A 19,414-nucleotide genomic window follows, 5' to 3' on the forward strand; every position below is an offset into this window, starting at 1 on the left:
TCTGAATTTCCCCAACGAGGGTCAATAAAGGATATTTCTAATTCTATTCTATACTAAGTTGTTTTCCTACATTGGACTAACTTTTTTTCTAAACATTGCCATTAAAACATTGTCATGAGCAGACCCAGGAGATTGCATTGAATGATTGACAAGGAGCATTCACTCCTCCTGGATAAATATGGAGCCACACTGGACAGTCGTCTGCCTTGTGTTGATGGCTTTGCAGCAATCCCTCATACCGAGCATGCATGTAGCGACTGTGGAGATGAAAACTCCCCTTTAGCAGGAAGAAACCTCCAACAAAATCAGACTCAGTGTGAATGTAGTCTGCCATGACCTACTGGGCGTTGAAAAAACATCAGGTCCCATTCAAAGATTTGCTCAAGAGTTTCATCTTGAAAGTGAGAAACTTAGACGGACCCTTGCATGTTTCCAAGTATTTTGAGAAGTTGCAACAGTTATTTCAGGGCTGGGGGACATTTCAGCTCCCCATCTGACTAGACATATTTATAAATCGAAATTTGTTCTAGATATTAAAAAATTCTGAAATGCAGCCTCTTGAGCATCCTGGAAACAAAGGAATTAATTTATATGCTTATCAAGAGAAAAAATGGTTGTTTGTAGGCATTCAGTCAACAACTTGTTTATTTACACAAACATTCGAAGGAATATCGTTAACAGGCTGGCTTCTTTTTCAAAATAGCTATTTTTCTAATTCTGTAAAATGTCAAAGTTTAGCAAAGACAAAACTGACAGGGAGGTTAAAATGTTATGTTTCCCCATAGCAACCAGATCTCATCTCTTTGAAGCAGAGCCGCTCTTCCTCCCTCAAACATCTTCTGACATTTCATTATACAAACCACCTCAGATGATGCTGCCATTTCTCAAGTATGCGGTTGAGCTTCCCTCTGCGCACAAGAGTCTGTGCGGAAGCCCCTCCACCCTACTGTTGTAAATAATCTAAGAACCTTCCTGGTTAATAATACATAAACAATCTCCATCATCATCCTTCCCTGCCGTGATGGGTGCGCGCCGCCTCTTATTTGTCCTGTCTGTCGGGTGCTTCCCCTGTCGATCGTCATGCAGACTCCTGCACTTGTTTTGGCTCCAAATATCCTCTGCATCCTAGCCCGCTTCCATCAATAAATCAGTAGGGGGTGAATACCTTATACTCCAACTCCCCGGTGTCCAACAAAGAGTGGTGTTTTCCCTATTTCTGTGTTGGTCTGAGAATCTGTGGTCTCGTTCTCTGGCAGAAAAGCGTACGAGTGTGGGCTCATGCAAGCTCCAGGCACACGAGCCGACTTTTTACCCTCGGGCACTTAGTCTCCTTGCATGAGCACTTTCAGGTCAGCTACAAGGCAAAATGACACGAGTCTGGCTGGCTGTGCTCCAACAAGACAAGGCATAAAAGGGTAAGCCGTGAAACAATTCCTTTAATAGGCCAATCTTTTCTTTAGCCGCAAACATATTCCCACGCATGAACAGATATTTCCCGACAATCACAAGCAGACGTAGAATACAACGAGAACTTTGTTGCTTCAGTCTGACAGAAAATCTGAAGCTTGTATTTCTATGCTGTACATCAGACACCTTTGGGAAATGAATGCAGGTGTAAGGTGTCGCCTCATCTTCCCATTTCATTTTGTATTTAAAAGTAAATGCTCAGTTTGATATATATTCCAGCTGAATGATGATAATAATAATAATAATAATAATAATAATAATAATAATAATAATAATAATAAACATTAAGAGTCGTACAACTCAGATGTTAGAAGAAATGCTTTTTTGTGGTTAAAGATCTGTTGTTCAAAGCCTTAAATAATCTTTGATACAATAAAAACTGATTGTTGCTCTATGGAAAATGTATCCTTCTCAAGTAAAATCAGCACAAACACGATATTTCAATTAAAACTCTAATTACAAAACACTGATCTGATATGGAAACTCACAACATTCCCGTCACTGACTGTAATTTATTAACTGTACCTAAGCACTGTAAAACAATTGAACTTCATATAAAATCTTGGAAGCATCAAAACTTTCCCATCATCAATGGCTTCACATTTGAATACTGAAAAAAAGCTTTGTTTAAAAAGAAACAATAGACATTCTGAGATATCATTTGTGCCGAACGTGGCAAAACATCAGTTTTTTTTTAAATTAACCAAAAAGGAGCACACATCACTACCTCTGTTCGTTGAGCTGGCCTCCCTTAGCCACCCGCATCAAATTCATCTCACTGATCGTAGCCTACAAAGTGCTAAATAGAACGGCTCAAATCTCCTCCAATGCTCATGTGAAGGTTTACATCATGACTCGGCCCCTCCAGTCATCAAGGGACTAGCGGTGCCTACTTCACGCTCATGAAAATCTAGACTCTTACAGAGTTTTACCAGAGCAGGGACCTCCTTGTCAATCTTTAAGAAACTCAAGAAGACCCAGCCTTTTAGAGAGCATCTCCTACCATAGCACATACCCTTTCCTTCCCTACCCCACCCCTCTTTTGCACTCTTTGTTCACCTCCCTCTAATTTTCTATTCTATATATATTTCTATTCTATTTCTACATCATCACCCCTGTCACCTCTAACAGAGCCTGACTTGCGGTTTCTTCCTTCTACATAGCTTATTGTCAGCTTTGATATATTATTTGTAAGACCCTTTGGATAAAAGCCCCTGCCAAAAGCATCGACTTAAACATATAAACAGGGTTATGTTCCTTTTGCCAAGATGCTGTCTTGTAGAGGTGAGCGATATGATAATATTAGATAATGAAGGATCAGAACATGTTGATGATATGCCAAAGCAGAGTGTTCTTTCTCAAAAGAATCTGTTTTATTTTCCTTCTTTTTTGGTCAGGTTCATGAACTAGCTTTAACTTTGTATTACCAGAACGGTGCATATTCATAACAGAACAGCTGTAACAAACCAGAATTAGCCAAAGACTTGTTTTCATCTGTAGTCCTGTTGGCCAGTATTAAACAACAATGGAGACAACATCAAGACCGTGTTAGTCAATAGCAGTCTATTGTGTTTTGTTACTGGTTTTACTGACTGACACGTTACATTACAGTAGGAGTTAAAGCTGCAGGGTGTTTTAATTTCCGTGACACTAGTGGTCTTTATTTTACAGTAGACTGACAGGAAACGGGACTGAGAGGGAGGGGGAAGATATGCTGCAAATGGCCACGTCGAGGACTAAGGCCTCCATACATGGGATGCATGCACTACCCACTGCGCACCTGGATGCAGGATATGAAGAAAGCAGGATTTGCGACAATATATGACTTGCAATAGATAAACAAACAAGCAACGAGTATAGACCTGACCATATGACCAGCTCTTTACCTTCTAAGACGTTTTATGCTGCATACGTACATACATAGAGAGCCTGAATGGATTGTGCTTACACAGTTAGCTAATGTTCAAACAAATGGTGCATCAAAGACAGGAAGAAGAAAACAACAGGTCAGAACAAAAGCAGAAGCGCTTTGGGAACCCAATATTGTGCATGGTCTTTTTTTTTTTAAACAGTAACTTAGCAAAGAAGGCCTACAAAGTCTTAAGCATTAAACATTAAGAATAGCATTAAATACTTTCCGACACTAGATAGTTTTTCATTTACGTTTGCACACCATCCACACAATTGTTTACACCCAAATATACACATCTATTCTTTAGGCATCTAATGTGTTTCAAAAAAATATCATTCCTTACTAGACATCGAAATAATTTTTTTTCTGAATATAACTAAGGTATTGTTTTTCTTTGAAACCCATGCCATGTTGTTTCGAACGTGAATAAGTGAATGGATTGAAATAAGCAGTCCTCTTTATCGAAGTTCTTATCCAGTTTCTAAACTAGCTTTATAAGTAACATAAGAGCATACACTTGAATTGGGGAAGAGTTCAAAGGCTATCATTTTGTCTCAGTTGTAAAAGTATTGACAACCTTAGCGTCTTTTGAAAGTCTATAAAAGCAGACAACACAATCCTAAACATTAAACAGCGTTAAATTCAAACATCACAAATGTAAAGAAAAAATAGAGATGAAACGAAAAAAGAAAAAAGAGCAACCAGAGTACGCTGTGGAGCCATGGGAGTGTTGTCATGCCAACACACTGAGGAATCTGCTCTTCAGCTCAAAAGTGGAATTGGCTTCGCCTCTGAAAATAGTGAAGAAAGACGACAGGGAGAGGACCCAGAAAGAACCAGAGAAGGGAAGCAAAACAGAAATAAAAAAGAGGGAGGAAAGGAAGCCAAGACAAGAAAACTAAAAGTGGAAACTTTTTGTATGTAGGTCTCCAGATGATTTATCACACTGTGACACCTGGGCTTAAGACAACACTGGAAGGCTTGGAGAGCCGCGCGGACCGATTCCTCTGAAAGGTCAGGTCAGATCAAAAGTGTGAGACAAGACGAAACCCTTTTGTAATGCACCACTGGAAATTTGCAGCTGCATGGACTGCCTGGCCACAAGCTGTTAGCAAGTTATAGCAACTTTGCTTCCTTCCTGCCAATTATCTGCATCCATGGGGCACAATAAATCTGTACAGACTTAAATGGGGAGATATTACATTTTGAATATGGATCGACACAGTTAGCATAGCATGGCCTATAGCTCTGACACACTTTTTGCAATTTCCCTCTTTATTTCAACAGCTTTGGAAATTACCCTGTTTCTGCATTGTCCTCCGCATTTGACACTAAATATTTCAACCATCAGACAACCCAGGCTGCAAAAGGCTTTTTGGACATTCCGAAAAGTTTTCCAGGATCGTCACTGCTGTTCTCACACAGCATGTACATCACACTTATGCACCGCTGCCACAGCCTTTACACAACTGATAATCAAATATCGCAGGGCTGACTCAATGATATTCCATAGTTACTGTTAAACACAATCAAAGAAAAGGGTTCTGTCCATGCTAAAGAAGATTCCCATAAATCAGCATGCCGAATGCTTGAAATTGAAAGTCCCTGACCTACTTTATGGATAGTTTAGCAAAAAAGATATTTGGCCATGTGAAGGAATCATAGAGCATTGGAGTTTTGTTCCAAGGTGGCTAATTGATCCCTGACTATGGGAACAACAACAAGACAGTGACAACACGACTAAAATAACACACCCACCCTGACGCAACAGAACACTGATGTTTTACACCCTTGATCCTAATACACATGTGCTATTCAAACCAGGAGTGAATAAAAATTGACACACAAACTTCAAAGATGTGACATAAAATCCACTTGGTTTAATCCCTTTTAGACCTGTGTAACATGTTTCTCAACATGCCAACACACATGGCCAGATGGGAAACAGTGTCAATGTGAAAGAGCAGATCTCCAACACATTCCAAATTTTTGAAAGCGGCCTGCATTAGACATAAAATGACAAGTTGTGACAGTATGTAAATGAAACAAAACGTCTGCCTCTGGACAGACCTCAGCCATGACACACAGAACAAGAAATCATACCAGATTTGTGTGGCTGATCACTTTCTCCTTTGACAACTAAATAAAAATTTGAAATAATTACAATTTTCATTAAACTGTCGTGAGTAATAAATATTTTTCAATAGCTGGTCACGCAGTTCCTTTTGTTTGATCAGGGCTCATGATTTGTCTGATTTCATAGGAGCTAACCAGCCCAAACAGGGCTTTAAACCAACCATAATTTATGGAAACAGTGTGTAGGGTTAAAGTCATATACAAGAATTTACCATTAAATTAAATTATATGTGTCATATGACTATTTGTGAGATTAAATATATATATAATTAATTACAATACTGAAATACCAAGGGAGATAAAATTATACGTTATGGTTATTTAAATAGGTATCAAACTGTTCGTTTATATGTACAAATGAGAACATGAGCTGGTGAAGGGGCAATTTAATGCTTGTCAAAAAACATGATTTTTTAAAGCATGAATCTAGACATAATTATTGCTTTATGATTAATTATTTAGTATCTTATGATTGCGTATAGCACTTTGGTCCTCTTAGTGTTGAAAGTGCTTTACAAATAAAATTGGTGTGATATAATTTAAAGAAAAAAGAAATCAACACAAACTGTTTTGCATCTGCTAGACAGACAAGATGGCAAAAAATAATCTCAAATATGTCTCTCTTGCATCAAATTGAAGGAACTTATTGAAATGAATGTTGACAATGTTTTTTTGCACAGCCTGTTCCTGTTAAGTCAAGAAGCCAAGGGATGGAGTGACAGATGATCTGAGATGCCACAGCACTGGATCAACGAGTGTTGGGGCGACGGGAATGCAGATTTGTTACAGATAGCTTGAGAAAACATCTTCAAATCCACCCAAAACTTCTGTCAATGCCATAATGCGAAGTACGAATGACTTTCTTTAGATTTTACAGAATTTCTCTCTTAATTCAAGTTTTTTTTTATTTAATTAGGTGAACAGTTTGTACCAAACTAAAATTTGTCATTCATACATATATCACAACATGAATAGCAAATTTACTCCCCTCCCAAAAAAAAAAAAAAAAAAAAAGATAGGAAAACACTCTAAAGGAAGATAAAAGTACTTCTACAGATTTAGCACCTGTTCCACAACCGCCGCTCAGCGTTTCAATGGCTGAAGTTGTAATTACAGACAGGATTTATCCATCTAATCCAAAGCTGATTGGATCCTGCTTGTAGAGACCTGTGGAGAGGCTAATAAAGACCCCAAGCTTCCACCCTCACCTCTCACCCCCTTCAGTCTGGTTCACTTACCCAGACATCTCAGCAGGGGGTAAACTAAGCCCAAGAGCATGCTTTTACCTTCAGTATAAAACTATTTTAAGTATTATTTTAATTTTACAATTGTGTAGCTGGACATAGAGACAGGAGAAAACCTTACTGACTGCTATTACTCCTCCTTCTGTCCGGCCACGTGGCCGTCAGTCCAAGCTGATGACCAAGTACGCCCTCACAAACAAACATGTCTTCACTGAGCCAGACCAAGCTTATTTCGTCTCAACCTGAGACCCAAACTGTCACACGGCCTCTGCTCTGCAGGACTAACCCACATTTCCACAGCTAATTAGCTTTGTGCGCCAATTACTGCAAATAATTCAATGATGCGCTGCATGAGTCATCAATTTGGATCCATTTTTAAAGTGAAAGCTCTTGTGCTTGACAATAATATTATAAAAGGAGAATGCTTACTAATGTGACATGTCATATTTAATCATCAATAGTTACCGCTATGTTTTAACGGTAACTGGCTTTTAATAGGCGTTATTGACTTCAACTTCAAGATGGTTCTAGACAAGGTAGTTCATTACGTTTCTTGAGTTAGCTTCGCTTCCCTTGGCTGAATTAGCATTGAAGATGCTGTTGAGACAGACGCTGTGTTCCCATCCGGCACGAACAGGCATCATGAGTGAACCGACTGTTCCACAATCTGAGGCCACTTTAAGGACTGTTCTCCATCACCTGTATCTCCATTAGTTAGTAGGACCACCCCACTGGTGTGAAGCGTCTCCCCTGCGACAGTGTTACCTGGACCTCTATTGGCGGAAAAGAAAGAAAACACGTCTTGTAGTTGCTGTCAACAATCCAGATTTTTTTTTCTTCTCCAGACTAAGGTTTTACTATTTGGAAACATCCTCCAAACAAAAAGACGTTCTCTCATCACTGGATTTCAGGAAGATGTTATAGGAGGTGATTTGAGCTGCTGCAGTCTCTGTAGAATAAAATTATATATGCTTAGCACAACACCACTGAAATGTCCAGCTATATTTATGCAACGCCATGCACATGTGGGCCTTTGGCTGTTATATTGAAGTGCCATTTTATGGTTTAAAATATCTGTCTGCTGATGCTGAGCTCTGAAAACTCCTACATTAGAGTTTTTAGTCTTAGTTTCTTCTTTTATATTGTGTCTCTTAAAGTGAAGCTAATAAAGAGTTTTTAGCCAAAGTCAGCCTGAGCTGAAATTAGACTATTTCCAAAAAACACAAATATGGAGAAAATTTCTCTTGATAAAATAACACATTTTCATGTTGTTTCCTTCTCTTGAACCCAACATTGTGCATCGTCTGATCACCTTAGCCCAGCATATTGCAATATGTGTAACATTAACAGAACATCAGACGCGCAGGTTTTTCTCTAAATTATTAATATCTGTTAGCAGTCAAAAAATATAAATATGTTTAGTAAAGATACAGGTGACTTTTCAATACATAATCAATATGTAATAGATTGTCAAACATTGGTCACAAAGACTTGTGATGCTTCAAAGCTTTCAAAAACCGCAGATAAAACACTATAAGCTAGAAATAAATATATTTATTGGTCTCAACAGTTTTATAAACAGATAAATCTGACAATGCTGAAAACAATAAATAAAATAATCTTTGTTCTTTTTAGGCCTCAACATACAGTTAAGCCCTAAATTGCCTCTATTCAACTAGGAGGTTTGTTATGAAAAAGCACATGAAACAGGCATCTCTCAAAAGATAAAACAATGAGTATCAACTTAAAATATTTTATTGGCCGATTAAACCTGATACCCTTTCTCCAATATCAATTAAAATCGTTTTAAACCATTCTAATAATTACTGACCATCTTTTTAGATGTTTCCACTGCTCTTCTGAGGATTTATCTTTGGTCAAGAGCTCCAAGCTTTGAAGTTGCAAAGCCTCCTTGACATTTACCTCCCTACATACGGTAGATTCTCAATCAAATTAAGTCTGGTTGGGCTGCTCAAAAATCTTAATATTACAATCAGAATCAGAATCAGAAATACTTTAATAATCCCAGAGGGAAATTGTTGAATATTACTTTATTAAAAAATATCTGTAACCATTATAGAGTACTTCCATTCTGGTTTCAGTCCTCCATATATTGCTTTTTACAGTACTCTGAACAACATGTCAGACCTTTTAATCAGCTTTTGAGTGAGATGATCCATCCAACGCAATAAAAACAACAATCCGTTAATGTGGTCCTACAATACTCACAAATGCTTTGAGAAATAAATGTATTTTATTCTTGTTCTGGTAATTGTGCAGAACAAAATATCTGTACCTCCTCTGCATCTTCTCACAGTAAATGGTTTGAAAAAAGAAATCTCCATGAGCCGTGCAAACAACAAAGTGAGCCAACACAGAAAACAGAGCTAATGTTTTATTCTCAGTCAAGATTACTCTGGTGCTGCTCTGTGGACCGCGGAAGCTCTCCGCTTGGTGGTGAGCCAAATGTCATTTAACAAAGAGGCATCAGGGAGCACAGAGAGGAATAAAGCACAGCGTAAAAAAATAAATAAAAAAATGAGTTGGACAAGCTGTCAGCTGTACAGAGAACATTTTTTAAAAAGGAGCTTTGATTTGTTTGATGCAACCAAAACCAGGAGATAAATTAGCTTTTTTTTATGTCGCATGACGGCTGGAGAGCGTTTGAATTTTAAACATACAAGACGTCTTCATTTTAAACACCAACCCCCCCTTTGGCTGACTCTAACCTCCTTTTTGCTGTTTTCGTCCTCAGTGTTAAAACCCCCATACTCTGCCTGCCCCCACCCCCCTTTTATCTGGCTTTAACTCTCTTTGATGTCTACATTTGCTGGGAGGCCATTGTACAAAATGATTGTAGTTAAAAAGCCACTCTCCCCCCCACCCCCCATCCCCATGTTTTGTACTGATTCTTCCTAAAAAACAAATTATGCAAAAGCATAAAACCGAAGAAGAGCATGAAGGAGGCGAGGAGCCTGGCTCTCGCCTCCCTCTGTCCTTTTTTTCGCCTCCACTCTCTGAGATGCAGCCTCCGACTCTGTGGAGTTGTTGTCATGGTTTCTTTGGAAGACTTTTCGATTTTGACAGCATAATGGAGAGATCCGAGCAGGACTGAAGTTAGTTGTACAGTGGAGAAAATACAGCCGCTGAATAAAACAATGAAGCTCCCAGAAGGAATGGCTTGTTTCGAACAGGAACAGATACACATGGGGGGACCAGCGGGAGGTGTGTACGGTGGCCTGCGAAGGTTCGTCAAAGCCTTTAAAAACTCCTGCGTATTTTCTTAAGAGATTTTGTGTGCTAAATCAGCATACATTTGGTGGATAATTGTGAAATGAAAGAAAGAAGATTTGTAGTTTTAAAAAATGTTTTAGGAAAAAAAGATGCAAGTTCAATACATTTGCTGCAATAACAGCAGCAAGTCTTTTGGACATGATTACATGACTCCAACTGTGTTGCACACCTGTTCTTCTTTGCAAAACAGCTCCAGCTCAGTCAGATGGGATGGAGACCGTCTGCGAACCAAACAATTCTTAACTGGATGTAGGTCAGGACCTTAACTGGGCCCCTCCAACTAATATTTTGACCTAAACTGCATCTTTGGCTGAGTCTTTAGGGTTGTTGTCTGGATCATTTGCAACCTTCAAGAGATTTTCTACCAGGATTGCTGTGTATTTAAATCTATTCTCCCTGATCTGCCTGCTGTGTTCCTTGGTCTTTATGATGTTGTTTGTTCACTGATGATCTGGAACAAACAGAGATTACATTACACAGAGGAAGACTGCATTGATTAAGTATTATTTAGGTGTACCAGAGTAAATGGGGTTGAATTCAGAAGGATTTGTAAAAAACAAAACAAAAACAACAACAAACAAAAGTAAAGCATGTATCATTTTTCTTCTAGTTCACAACTATGCACTATGCACTTTATGTTCGTAAGTCTCTAAGTGTGTCTAAATCCAAGTACTGTAATCTAACTATTCTTCTCATTCTTCCACATCATTCCTAGGGTTTTCTTTTCAATATAATACACTAGTGTAGATTTTCAGACCCCAGGTATAAAGCAGACAAACACAGGCCTGTTTTTTATGATATATGGAGTCCAGAGCTGAAGAAGCCTGTTGGAGAAAAGAGTGTTTCAGGAATAACCAGTTACCTTCTATTTAAGGCAGATAATATGCAACAATATATGTCTCTAATTTGGTATATCACATAAAGTCCCAATAAAACGCACTGAGGTTGAGCTAAATATGCTTTATATATGTCCTACCTTCTCTCGAATCATACCCTCCTTTTACTGTCTGCTAATGCGGTTAGTAAAAAGGTCAGCTCTGGGCTGAATGCAGTAAGTGTTGTGTTACAGGGGAGCGTTCACCCTCCGCCGGGTTGTGTGTTACGAGAAATTCCCCTCGTGCGCCTCTGCGACCCAGTCTCCCACAATTAAATGTGCAGGCCTCAGCTCGATCGCAACAAGTCATCCGGCAAAAACCATGTGACCTGACAGGGTTACACACAGAGTATGGAACAAACTGGGTCTTCTGGAGCAGTTTCAGTAGGAAGAGACCAACGCCAGGATGAAGACAGGGAAAGACAGGTCCCATTGAACCTGTTATCTGGTGGTGTCCAGTGGTCCAGTTTCTCTGGTCTGGGATGGGGGGGGGGAACACACACAGATACTTGCTAGCTGTTAAAGATGTAGGCTTTTTTATGTACCTCTTTACAATTACAACTAATTGGTCTAGCTAAGCCCAATTAACAATCCACATGATAAAAGGTGGATATGACGCCAATAAGCAACTTTGGCTCATTGTGTGGACAGTTTTACATCGTTTCACAAAACTATGAAAAGATAAGTGTTATGTCAACACGAGACCACTTGCTCTTCTGCTATAACTTATGTCCAGCTATAAGCCCCACATGTTTTCTATATAATTTAGGCCTGGGAACTGAGATGACCATGAAATAAGGTCAATTATGTTTCTGGTGAACCATTTCTGCCAAGATTAGCTATATATCTTCTATTATTATTCTGCTAAAAAGACTGAATGGCAAACATTTTCAGTTTTCTGCTTTGGTTTACACTGGACCCTGCTGGAGTGCTTGTTGCCTAAATAAACTTTTCGGCAGTTTCTTAAGGGTAATAAAAACTTGTAAATTTAAACAGATCAGTCCAAGGCCCTAAAAGTCTTAAATACATCAAGATTTGCCATAATAGGTCTTTAATTTAGATCCTATATAGGCTCTGCAGCTCTGGAAAAAAAAAACTCCCCAAAAACTGCTATGTCCTTAAAAATTGTTGCTTTTTCAAATCATGGCGGAAAACGATTGTGTTTAGCGCCCTGGTGCTTTTCAAAAATCCAGGTATAAAAATAAAAAGAAGTGGATGAGGTCCTCTGGACACATAGTGGATCAAGTATGACAATCAAAACAGATTTGTCAAATACAAAGGAGGACCATCAGGTTACCAACTAATCGTTAGTGCTCTGATGGCGGCTTATGGACCCCAGGGGGCTGAGTCATGCTCGCAATAACAGCATTGTAAGAGGGGGACCATTTGACCCGGAGGCCACCACCCCTGTTTAACACTGGCTGGTTTCTCTTCACCAAAATGCCTTCCTTTATGCATCTCTCAAACCAGCGTTCCTACCTATTCAGGAGGAGAATATCGTCATCCCCGAAAAAAGGACAGCTAACCTGCAGATGAGTGTAAACCTCATAATCTTGGGCATGTATAACTGGTCACAGTCCTCAGCCCACCAACCAATTGTTGGTGGGCTGATGTTCCTCTTTTCATGTGAGCAGCTTTTTTGATTGCCACTGTTAAACTTGTTGATCAACTATGCAAAAGGTACTGCAACAAAGAACAAAGAAGAACCTGTCCAAAGGACATAATTCATATTTTTGGTGCAGCTAACCCGTAAAGGCAAAAGATTTCTATCATGCCTCAGCTTTTTATTTGCTTCTTTTTCCTCACAGTCCAAAAACATGACCGTTTAGTCAATTGGTTACTCTAAATTGGCCTTAGAGGTGTGTGTGTGTGTGTGTGTGTGTGTGTGTGTGTGTGTGTGTGTGTGTGTGTGTGTGTGTGTGTGTGTGTGTGTGCAGGGGCGGTCCTAGCCCATTTGGTGCCCTGGAAAAGGTAGGAGAGGCTGTCCTCTCCTCTCGCCCAATGGATCAAACGCGAGGAATAAATCCGCTAAATTACAAATGCACATATTTAGCAGGTATTAGTACACACCAGGCCTTTCCTGCTCATCAAATAGCTGTCAGGGAGGATGGGGGGTGGGGGTGAATAACTAGGAAAAGGGGTTCTGTTGGAAAATGGAAGAAGCCCAAAAAAGCAACTTCACATTAAAAAAAAAACAAAAAAAAAAAAACTCCATCACCAACTCACGAAAATTATAAGCAACTTTCGAGACAAACAAGCCCAAAGTCGTTTGTAATAAGCAGACTATGTAACACCGAGGCTCAGATAAACACCCCCATGGAATGTATTCTGTTTTTTTTTTTTTTTTTTTTTGCTGAGAAAAAGCCACATAAATGTTGCCTACCCGCACAGGTGCTGCAGTTGCTGCTATCAGGTCTGGGGACTGAAGTGGTGGCTTCCTCATCACCAACGGAATGTGGAGAGCAAATTTCTTTGGTCAGATTCCACAATAAAGTCATCTTGTTTACAAGTTTGTATCCAACACTAACATTTCTTGCCAATCCTTCGGGGTTTTGGAAAAATTAACAACAAAAAAGCATTTGATTGTAACCATTTGGTTACAATCATCATATTGCGAGTCACTCCAACAGATACATGTAAACAATTCAAGCTGGTCGCAGCGCATGCGCACTTGGCACTGAAGCAGCATAGGGTCCTTCCATTTCCTACTCCCTCCCCCTGCTGTTTCAGCCTGTGTTTTTAAGACAACCGTGGCAGAAAGCTAAATGCACTGCTGCAGGCAGTGGGCACCATATACTCACAGTTGGAGAGGTGCATTAGGCGCTGTGAATATTGTCAGTCCGGAGGGATCTCACACCACCTGAGACGAGCCTTGGGTGGCTGCCCACATCGCCCATATCAGAAACCACCACTGTGCGTGCGTGTGTGAGCATGCACACGTCCATGAGCGTGCGTGGGTTTCTGAGATTGCTTGTCTGGTGTGTCTCTGAGTTGCCCAGTGATGGATTGGCAATCTGACCAGGGTTTACCCTGCCTCTCGCTCAATGACTGCTGGGGACCCGGCAAGAACGAGCAGGTATAGATGACGGATGGATGAATGTGTAGAGTAGCTTTCTTTTCTATTTTATTCAAACTAATTACCAACATCACAACTGCTGATAATTAGTGTTGACTAAATTTCTAACACTTCTGGTAGGGTTGCACAGGGCTGGCCTTTTTTTCCCTCAATATATTTAGAAATATACACAGAAGGGGAAGATGAGGTGTACCAATAGTAATTATTCTGCCCGAGATATCCTAAATCAGGTACTCCGAGCATATAACAAAACAGAAAGAGCAGAAAAATACTTTTTAAAAAGATTGTCATTGCTGTTTTGTTGCAAACGTCTATTAAATTCTTCATAAGTGGAAGAAGGCTTTTAGTTTCCAAAACCAAATAAAAACTGGAACAATAAGCAATTAACAAATAAATAATTGTGTAGACTAGTTGATGGCAAGAATTCCTCTAATTTCTGACTGGGCCTTCACACTTTTGTATAGCAGTTTATAAAGATTTGCAGATACCTCAGTTCTTTTTAGAGGCACTAAACTGTAAAAGCTGATAGGTCAACGAAAACATCGCCTATTAGATGTGCTCAGGCACCATTGAATTCCCTCTGATAGATTGTCACAGCAAACCCGGAGGCAGGGCGCCAGAGAATAGTGCTTAGGATCAAAGCTGGATCGTTAGCTTTGTCGATAAAACCACCAGCAACGCCCGAGCATGAACACCCAAACATTACCCCCAAGCAACGGCCACCACTTTCACACAGGCTTATCAATCTCTGGGCAGTGAATATATGAGCCTGGAAAATGCTGACTAAGGCAGACTGCATCAGTTGGGGTGGAAGAATGGCCAGACAGAAAACTAAAAATTTTTCATGACATCAGTGAGAAGCCAGAAACAGTAAATGCAGCAGACCGTGGTACAAGCAAGATGATGGGTGTTCTTGTGCGGGATCAGGAGCACACACAGACACGTGTCTTCTGTGATTCTTGTACTTTGCTTCATCCCAGAATGACCCAAACTAGTTAAGTCAGAAAGAAAGGTGATGGCAGGGTGTAACTACATTCTGATAGATTTAAAAAAAAAAAGGTTTAAAGTTTCAAGACAACAAAATGGTTTTAAAAACGAACACAGTTCTTGACAAAAAATGTTATGGTTACTTAAAAATCAAAAGTTAAATAAATGATGAATTTGTTGGCAGCAACTAAAAGGCCAGAAAGAAGAAGCAGAATATTTTCTCATTTATATTTTTTTAATTGTGAGGAAAATGTTCATGTTTCAATAACTATTCCTATTTCCCCAGCAATCATTTGCCTCACCTATTTTTGAACAGCATTTTGGTGTTCAGTTCCATGCATCAATGTAATAAACTTAGGTCACAAGGAAAAGCCATCCCCCTATTCTGCTTCGTTTTTCAAGAATCAAGAAGCTGTATTGTCATTATGTGTTACCATAATAATATTTTTCTTTCGGTGAGGCAGACTCCAGATCAGAATGCACAAAATTACACATGACACACAGACACAACTAAACGTTATCTTTCCAAGTGCTATTTTTAAACCAAAGCTTTCCATTTCATGTGATCGGTTTGTATTTACATTGGTAACCATTTTTCTTCATAACATCTATAATTCTCATCTGGGTCAAAATCCTGATCTATAGCTGATCACAATTTGTTATGTTGTGTTTATTTTGTCTGCATTTTGCGAATCGACCACAGACCATCACTGGGGTTATGTTTCCTGGCCACTGTTCATATGAAAAATATTTTATTAACTTCAGCAAATTGTCCCTGCATTGTTGGTAGAAGTTGCTCTTGGCAAATGTTTTGATTTCTCTCTCAGTTTACAATAGTACAGTCAGGAAGAATTAGAAGCCAACTCTTACGGATGAGAAGAAATCCAAAACATTTTATCAAGATGCTTCACCGTTGGCTTTATAAAGGACTCAAGGTCATAAGCCAGTTGTCCTCTTGTCTTTGAATTGTTCCTGATGTTGAACAAGCTCTGCACTGGTGGCAAACTGATTTTATTTTGCTATAAAATGAAGCTAATAAAACCTTTTAGAAATAAATATTCTTTATTAGTGTTCTCACTAATAAAAAAAATCAACATAAAGGGCCATTACGCTGTCAGCTGAAAAAAATGCTGTGATTAGAACATTACGCTGTCTGTCAAGGTGCATAAAAGGTGTTTTTGAACACATTTACCTGCTTATTTGTACGTATACTGTTTGTGAGAAACCTGACCCCAAGTCAGCGCTATGAAAACATGTTATTTCCACAGTTACAGGCATGTGGACTTGTTTAGTTGTGCATATCTAGGTTAATTCATGTCCCGAGCACAGCTAGTTTATGTGCTAGATGCTAAGTTAATAGTTTGACACAGATGTTTGAGACCATCATAAAAAGGTCAGTAAGGATCCGGTATCTGCATCAGTGACGTCGTAAACCTCCTGGACAACCCAAGCTATCGCTAGCTTGACGGAAAGTTCAATGGCGGGGGTTCTATCGGTCTGTTCCACTCTCCGCTGCGTGGGTGAATAAATAAATATTTATCCCGTTACACTGTCAAAAAATCTGGGTAAGATCCCTGTATATCTTATCCACTTTCACAAAAATGTCAAAACAGTGAGTCAGTAACAGAACTTTTTCCTTGACAGGAAACCCAAAAAAGCAGCCTTACCCATATTTCACTAAAACTTGGCTTTGATGGGTTCCAGTTAAGATATATGATATTTAATATGATAAATGATTATTACAACCATGAAAAGGCCCTGAGTCTTAGATGGATTAGACCAATGAAAGAATATTGTTACAAATAATAATAACATAGGAAAATAAATCTATAAAACCCCCATTTGTCCCCCAAGCGGAAAAGAAAGACTTATCCACCAGTGAAACGTCCTGCTCCATATTTTAGTTCAACTCGCTGAAGTTAAGCAACTGTACGCGCATGCTTGTGTGTGTGAATGCATGCAAGTGCGCACAGTTGAGGCTTCTTGGCCCTTCTTCCTCCATGATTGGCTTATGTAATGAATCAGTGTAAGCTTCTGTGAGCACAGCCTCTCATGAATACGACCCTGTGTTGTACAGCAGCTTCACAAACATGCATTAAAGAACCCTATTATCTAATGTGCGTTCAGCCATGCTGTGATCCAGACATAAAAGAACCCAGTGAAGTGGACTCAGTTTGTTTATTAATAGGAGAGCAGTTATGATGACGATGTGCTCTCTAGGCCTGTGTACAACAGAGCCCTAACCTGTATTACAGTCATACAAAAATGAAGGTCATTTCCAAATTGTCATGAAATGTGTGGCAGGTCGGGTTGTTCATCTGTATTCTGACATTTTAGGTACTTATTGTTAATGTGTTGTTAAGGCCTAATGATTTTATCTGAATCAATACAACTGCATACTCTAAGAACATCATTTCAGATGAAATCGGTCACACTCAAATGAAGGAAAACTGGCCATGATGATCAGGAACAACCCAGTAACCACCAACATGTAACCCCGTCTTGAACTATAAACCACCAGCACACGAGTGTTACAGTCCATAATGAAGTAAGGTTTATTTTTATCAAAATGGAAGCAGCCCCTTCTTCAAAATAAATTTCCATCTGTCTATAAACAAGCCAAATACCATCTGGGAAACAAATATACTTTTTGATGGCACACAGATTAAACTGTTCGTTCACAATCATGGGAAGAGTGTTTAAGCATGGTGGTGGCAGCATCATACTCTGGGGCAGTTTTATTTGCAGCCACATTTGTGCCTTCAACAAAGAGGGTGGAATAGGGAAGAAGGAAGTGTCTCCAAGTTGTTGTTTTTTTTTACGTCAACAACTAGGTTTTACAAACTGGTCTTGGAATGGTTAAAGCATATTCAGACTCTGGAATGGGCTTTTCCAAAGAATCTTCCTCAACCCCATTGGAAACTTGTGACCAAGCTTTAAAAAGCTGACTCGGCACAGAAACCAACCAGTCTGATCAATCCCTTTAAATTCTGCAGAGAAGCACAGCCACATATCCAGGCAGAATTACACCAATCTGTTTGAGGTCCCTTTTGAATATGGTAAATGCTATCCCACCCAAACATCTCTGGTTGCTTGGACACAGGAGGTATTTAGACAGGAAGACAACCAGCAAGCAACAGAAGCAGTTGCAACAACTTCAAAAAGCAACAATTCTAGCAACAAAATGGCACTTGTAACATGTTTTCTAACCTGAAAATAACACAAGATCTCCTAAAACCATTCAACTTATGCCGTCCATTTTAACGCACACCTTATGTCCAAGCGTTGACATCCATACAGATATGGCTGTAGAAGCGCAAATCCGACGCTATTCTCCTGTTTCAGCAGCACTTCTCAGCAGATCCAGTGGATCCCTGTCACAGGCTTAATCCTCTGCACACCGCCTCTACTATAAACTCCATTTGTTCTCTCTTACTCCATCTCTCTCTGCTATCATTTAGGGTGCTTTCTGCCAAATCCTGCAAGAACAATCCCCCCCCCCCCACACAACTGGTGACATTTTGTTGCAGGCAGAGAGGAGAGGCACCTGACCAGCGCGCCGCCGCCGCCACGCAGGGGCGGAGAAAATGGTGTGAATGGTGCGAAAAGGAGCGCCTGCCTGCGTAAAATCATTTACACATAATTGCGCATATTGAGATAAACCGGCGTGCATCTATTGTGCCACCTTTGCGGCTCTGTAAGTGCGCACGCATTGTGTTTTTTTTTTCTTTGCGCGTGCAACAATAACAAAACAAATGCATCATCCTCCCTCCCTAGCACCCCCCACCCCTCCACCACCCCGCATGGACACGGCTCTACGCCATGGCTGTGGCATGCAAAGCTGATTGGGAATCCGCTCACATTTACCTGGCTGCGGCACCTCCCGTCACCTCCTCTCGGTTATCTCTAAGCTCCTTGCCGTGCCTCCTTTCCTGCGCTGCGCTTCATTTCAGATCGCCCATGCTCGCGTTGCTCGGGGCTGACTGGATGGATGGGTGGATGAATGGATGGAGAAAGGGATGAGGAAGAGGAGGGTGGCAGAGGGGCGGAAGCCTTTGAAGAGATGAAATGTAGGTCCCTGCTCGAAACCCAGCTGCATGCACTGGATTTATGTCGTTTCCAAGGCAGCGTCTGTCGACCTGACGAGTGTCAAGCTGTAGTATATGACACAGGAAATCAATAGCCCTGGGGAACTTCAAAATAAAAGCTGCGTAAAGAGACGCACGGTTCCTTCGATCTTTTTGCGTTTGGACCTTTTATTCGTTTGATAGGTTTCGGAACAAAATCCGTCCCCTTTATCGTCCCAAAAAAGAGGCATTCCTGCATTCCATAACTACACTAAAGGAACGTACAACATGCATTGTAATTTTTATTCCCACATTAACTTTGACTGTATTGCTCAGTAATAAACATAATGCCTTGCA

General features: G+C 40.0%; 1 protein-coding gene across 3 annotated transcripts in view; it reads right to left on the reverse strand.

The window, feature by feature from the left end:
* The window catches only part of zgc:109889 (WH2 domain-containing protein), a 47,357-nt gene extending 28,199 nt beyond the window's left edge, over positions 1-19,158 (reverse strand). For 2 of the 3 annotated variants that reach the window (XM_036146271.1, XM_036146269.1), the window contains exon 1: positions 18,858-19,157. The gene's annotated coding sequence lies outside the window, so the exon portion shown is untranslated. Of the gene's footprint in view, positions 1-18,851 lie in introns of all 3 variants that reach the window. The other variant, XM_036146270.1, reaches the window with a different exon arrangement.
* Between the last annotated feature and the right edge of the window lie 256 nt (positions 19,159-19,414).

Source organism: Fundulus heteroclitus, chromosome 14 (assembly GCF_011125445.2).
Source record: "Fundulus heteroclitus isolate FHET01 chromosome 14, MU-UCD_Fhet_4.1, whole genome shotgun sequence".
Taxonomy (NCBI): domain Eukaryota; kingdom Metazoa; phylum Chordata; class Actinopteri; order Cyprinodontiformes; family Fundulidae; genus Fundulus; species Fundulus heteroclitus.